Source organism: Adiantum capillus-veneris, chromosome 14 (assembly GCF_014529385.1).
Source record: "Adiantum capillus-veneris isolate H3 chromosome 14, ASM1452938v2, whole genome shotgun sequence".
NCBI lineage: Eukaryota > Viridiplantae > Streptophyta > Polypodiopsida > Polypodiales > Pteridaceae > Adiantum > Adiantum capillus-veneris.
The window spans coordinates 57,264,546-57,270,670 of record NC_140944.1 but is presented as its reverse complement, the minus strand read 5'-3'; positions in this window follow the sequence as shown (position 1 = coordinate 57,270,670).

Here is a 6,125-nt window from a genome sequence, read left to right as displayed (position 1 = left end):
TGGTGTTCCTAGATGGCCTAGCAGTTGACTGCCTTCTCCTTTTTATTTCCTCCCAGAATAGGGTACTACTCTTCTTTTGGGTTTTCAACCCCTTTACGTTCCAAGATTGGATAGTGAGAGACTCCATATTAATGAGGGGTTCATTGGGGTAGAGAAACGAATTAATGATCCCCCCCCCCCCCCCCCCCCCCCCCCCCCCCCCCCCCCCCCCCCCCCCCCCCCCCCCTTGGTCTCAAGAGAATCTGGGGGTTCCAAGTCAGGGGATTTCTTTTCTTGCGGTGCTGCAAATGGATTGTGCAATGGGACAGTGAACCCCCTTCTTTCAAAGGAGTGGAGGATGGATTAGATCCTTTCACCTCAAGTGTTCTCACGACTTGAAGCACTTTGGAGTCTCTTGCCACTGCCTTCACCCTTTTGACTCTTTTCAAACCAGGGATTTGAACAGCCGTTACCATTGTCATTGTCATAAATTTTGAGGTAGCAACGGGAGTAATGATCATATTATTATTGCATGCACCTTCGAAAATTCGTTGTATGGGAATAGCTCCCTCCACAATCTTTTCTTGCATTTTTGTATTCATCATACCTTCTTTATCCTTCCTTGCATTTGCCCCTTCGTTACTGCCTCCTTGCTTCTCCAACCCTTCCATCCGGGTTTCTATTTCACTGGGGGCCTGTGCTGTCGGAGCTGCAGTACCATTAGACTTCAAGGGGCAATCCTTGGTGAAGTGTCCAAAGTTGTTGCATTCAAAACATGCTCCAAAGTATGTTCCAAAGTTGAGCAGAATAGTAACAAGCCCAGCTCCAACATTGATTATCATGCTCTTAGGTGGCGTTTTAGATACATCCCAGCCTATACAAACCCTGTTTGAGGTTCTGCCAAACCCTCTTTTATTAGGTATAAATAAGGGAGTTCCTAGTTGACTAGCAAGCATCCTGAGATTTTCCCACAGCCAGCTAGGCAGTCCCACAAACTCAACCCAGACCAGATGAAACCCTTGTAGAGTTTCATCTGAGTCGAACATTGGCTCCCAAGGCACCACACAAACCGTAATCCTATTAAATACTAGGGGCCCTTCGTCAAGGATCTTTTCCACATCGGAGGCCTCTTTGAATCTCACTGAACAAAAATCTTTAGCTAGGTCAAAGGTACTTTCAACTGCTCCTCCATGACCAAGAATTTGAGGGCCCTGAAGCCATTGAATCATCTCAAACCTGTTCGGGATTCTTCCACTAAACCCAAATACAAGCGTTAGCTTAGCTTGCCTGGATAACTGTTTTTTGATAAGTGCTGGTGGAATCGCTACAGTAATAGCCTTGGCAACCTCCATCTGCTGTGGCAAAGACTTTTTTAAAGCAAAAAAGGCCCGATTTGCCAACCTGTCTTCCACCATCCCACTGTAATCTGTTTGGGAGCAAAATCATTTGTTGTTGTTAGGGCCGGACTCAATCGTTTTGTTGACTTCCTTGAGCTCTTGTTGAAGTCTAGCTTTCTGCAATTTTTTGATATCTCCTTCACTCGACAACCCTTCTGATGAGCCTTTTCCACAATCCTTAGAGTTAGGCCCCTTGAGTATGCTAGCAAAGGAGATGCCTGGCCTGCGAGCTGCACATGCACTTGACGCCTTATTTACGTTCGTACATATGGGACCCTGAGGAACCCCGTCTTTGAGGGCTTTTACCTCGAATATGAACCCTTGAACTGAGCCCATTTTCTCTCTTGTTTCCTCAGAGGGAACTTTTTCAATCGAAACAGTTTTGTCCTCTTTCATGGATGCAGCCTTTGGCGAATTGGGGCTCGACATTTTTGCATCATACAGTGGTCTCAAGATCAAGCCGTCACGTTCATCCATCGGCACAGCTAACTCTATTTTGGGTATTTTACCCACCACTAACATCTGTGAGAATTTGACAATATCTTCGCTTACGAGCAGAGCGTCGGGTTCCATTACCAAGTGACGCAAACTTACAATACGTGATTAAATTCAAAACCTTAAGGGCAATAGGGCTTCAAGGAGATAATAATCGCTCTAGATAGTAATCAAAAGATAATAATCGCAAGGAGCCAACACTGATCTCAGGCGTGCTGAAATCATTAGGAAAAATATGAACCCTCTAGGGGCCCTTTCGGATTAAGGTTAATTAGAGGCCAGCCAATGAGAAGAGGGTGGTGGACACACTCTATGCCCGTAAAAATGTAGGGGGACAAAGTAGTTTTACACTTCTTAAATGGGCTTTTACCTAGTGAGAAGGTGGGGTAGGGGGCGGCGGGGGGGGGGGGGGGGGGGTGGGTGGGCCATATGGAACCTCCAACTTCCCTCCTTTTTGATCCGGTTTTGAAAAAATCCCAAAAATTTGAAATTTTTCAAAAATTTCAAAACTCAAATTTCATCTTCTGAAAACCCCCCTAAAACTATTTTATGGTCAAAAAAGCATTTTTTGATCTCAAAAAGTCAAAAAGTGCATCCAAAAACCCTAAAATTCAAAATTTTTAAAAAACTTTAAAAAAAACTTTTTTTGCTATCCAGAGCTCCCCCAAAAGTAGTTATTAGGCAAAAGTGATTTTCTCTCTCTAGAACCCCTTTTCCAACCCCTCCTTGGTTGCAACCATCACACTCATCCTCTACTCCAACACTCTCTCTCTCTACACCATCTCCATTGCTGCAGCAAGGAAGCTCCTCTCTCCTCCCCTACCACCTTCCATTGCCACACCAAGCAAGGGTTATCCACCTTCTCCTCCTAGTGCCACACCAAGCAAGGGTTGTCCACCTTCTCCTCCCATTGCCACAAGGGTTAACCACTTTCTCATATCACTTTATCCCACCTACATTGTAGCAACAAGCAAGGTTCTTCTCCTCCTCCTAGTTTGCTTTGCTCAACCATGGCCAACTCTACTTCGCAAAGGCGGCCAAAGGATGAGGTCAAAGCACTTGCATGCCACAACACTAGAGGTGTAGATGATGAGTGGGTGCCACAAGGTTCACCAAAGGTGCTTGTGTATACATGCAACCATCTGTTGTTGGCCCTCATCGTGTGCGGAATCGTGCAAACTTGGATCTTCATTGGAAAGGAAAGCTCCTTGGCTTCAAGAACCGCAAAGACAAGGGGACCGTAGCCATTGTGCAACATGTTTTCTCAATGTCAACCATGCACTTGCAACAACCACCTAGATTTTCAACACATTGTAAGTACATGTTTTGAGAATACAAAGCTAGGTGTGAAATCACAGTGTAATGTTATTATGGATTCATACTTAACATTTTTCATGCATTTATAGTCATATTTCCATCCACGTTGGTGGAGGAGCAACCACTACATAGTCTCTCCGGCACATTCAATGCTATACATGCGGATATTGGAGCAATAATATTCCCACATCTTTGCCCAACCAAACTGGTTCAAAGAAGGATTTTCTTCTATTCTCACTCCTATATTGTCCCTACTTCTACACAAGCATTTGGAACGCTTGAACCCATCAAAGTAACTTCCTTATTAAGTATGGAGCGGCCGGTCCCAGATTTGTGGTCGGTAGCATCTTTCAAGCAAAAGATGATAATGGATGTCCAAAACTCTTTGAAATACTCTAAAGCTTCTAGGTCTGTGGGCTTGAGTTGGTGTTTTCCTATTCATTGTTTTGTGCACATTTTTAAAGAGTTGGATTTGTGGAGACTACCACAATGCTTGTATGTAAAGATGCGCATTACGAGGAATTAGGAAGGCTTTTAGAAGAGGACTGGGGTTTTGTGGAGGGCATGCACAACGGGGACCGGTACCGTTGTAAGGTTGGAGCTTCAGGTATTGGAATGCGCTATTTGAAATCCCGCACCTCCTTGTACATACGATTTCACTATGATCGTTGGATGTGCAAGCTTGGAGTGTGGACTCCCTTACAGAGTGTAGACGGCGCTATTGCAAGCTTTGACATTGCAGTGAAGATGCCCAATGATGCTTTGGAGGCAGTCCAAGTGAATAAGCATTGGACTCTCAGTAATGTTCGAGAACATTTGGTTATTATGGGTTTTGAGGCCCTTCAACAAGCACAATTTCGTTTACAAGGTCATAAGGTGAGAATCCTTCCACCACATTTACAATACATCATGGTTTGTCGATCATTAGATGCTTATTGTAATGAATGTCCGCAGATTGTGAAGAGAATGGAAGACAAATTGAAGGTCGAGGAGAACTGGGAGATAGATGGAACTATGCTATCGATCTTATAACTTTGTAACTCTTGCAATTTTCATATTGATCCCCGTTGTAATCAACATGATTTGCTTCGGCAAATCATGCCTTTGAATATAATTTTTTGCATTGGCATGAGAAATCATTTTTTGGTGAAAGTGCCTTTTTTTTATGTCTTAAAAAAAGGGTCCATTATAAAAGGGGGGCCACCTAACTCATTCACTATTTTCACTTTTGCAACTCTTGAGCTCCTCCACTCTTTGTCCACACCCCAGGCTAGACATGGATGCTGCCACAGCCTCTGCATCTGCACCCACATCCACCCCTTTGTCATGCTTCATCCTCTTCCTCGAGGACACCAAATACAAAGGGAAGTTGGACCTCCACACCTTTTTTACTCTTCTCCCTGACCTTGACGCCACAGTTGCCCTTCACATGGATGCATTTGAGGAGATTTCTGCGTTCATGGAGGAGCACATCATAAAATATTCTGTATCTATCCCCCCACATGCAGGGATCTGGGTGCCTTGCAATCTTTTGCGCTATATACACAAAGGTGATCGCCCATTCTCCAAGCGGTTGCAACGATTCCAAGAAATTGCAACCGATGCAGGCCATTACTTGGACGAGCAAGCCCCTGGGGTGTCAGCACTCAAGAAGCGCAAGTTGGGGGTGGAGTACCTTTCTCGGCTCGCAACATTTATCTTCTTGGTGAGCGAGGAACCTGATTTGGAGGAGCTTCGCTTACCACACCTTCAAGTTGGGTCCTTTATCAAGGACACCAAGGAGCAGCAGGTTATCCCCATGAACCCTGCAGCGGAAGGAAAAGCACACCGACTCGAGTACCCTAGGGGTCTTGAGGAAGTGGTTGAGAAATCCATAGTTGCGGCTGACCCTAGTGACACTCCAGTGCCACTACCACTGACGGATGTGGCAATCCCAGAGGTAGAAATCAGCCGCTTCTCCTCAGTGTTAGTGGATGGGGAGGAGTATGTGTTCCTGCATGATTTGGAAAAAGCATTTGGCCTGCGCATGGATGAATGCTTGAGCGTGCTATGCAACAGCAGCAAATTTTCCTTAGACAATATGCCAGATGCCCTAGAAAGCAAGCTCTTGCCAGATGGGGACTCTGTTGCTGACACTATTGCAGTTGTATGTGCGGAGGTCCTGGCAGCAGAGCAGTTGCACGTGGCTGATGAAGATTTCCAAGCCACGCAAGCCAAGGTTGAGGCTGCTAGGATGCCTATGCCATTATGCGACCTCCCATCTGATGATCCAAAGCTTGTATCTGTGGTCCATGGGAGCATTGACTTGGATGCAAAGGGCAACAGGGAGGAGGATGACAAGGAGCAGGAGGTAAACTGTATCCTAATTTTCATGTTACTATTTTATTCTTCATTGTATTTTTTCTCAACCTTCATCGGTTTATGACAGGATGTTGTGGAGGTTGATGATTTTGCTGCAAGGACGGGTGGCAAGCGGACGGGCTTTGGACCTCAAGCTTCCCTTGCGCATTACCTAGGACAACTCCCCCCTGGCGATGTGGCCATTATCCATAATGAATTTACTCCCCAAGCCCATTTTATGACTTGGTCGTTAAAAGCTTTGAGCAAGTTTTTGTGTTTGAGCACCATTGCTCAAATTGTGCATCAAGTGTTCCTAGTGCGTAGATCCCTTGTATGCACAGTGTTTGGCACTGGCTTTTGTGGTAAAGTGCTTGCCCGGATAGGGATACATGCTTCCATTGGCTCAACTGACCCAAATGCCATAGCGCAGTCCCTCTTGACTGGGGAGTTGCCTTACGCGCAAAATAGGCGCCAGAAAATGGTCAAAAAAATTATGAACTCCTCATATACATGATGTAAAATCATTGTGCTGGAAGGAATAAAAAAATATTTGAAATTATCTCTCTATATTGCAAATTCTTTTGAATCTGATTTGTC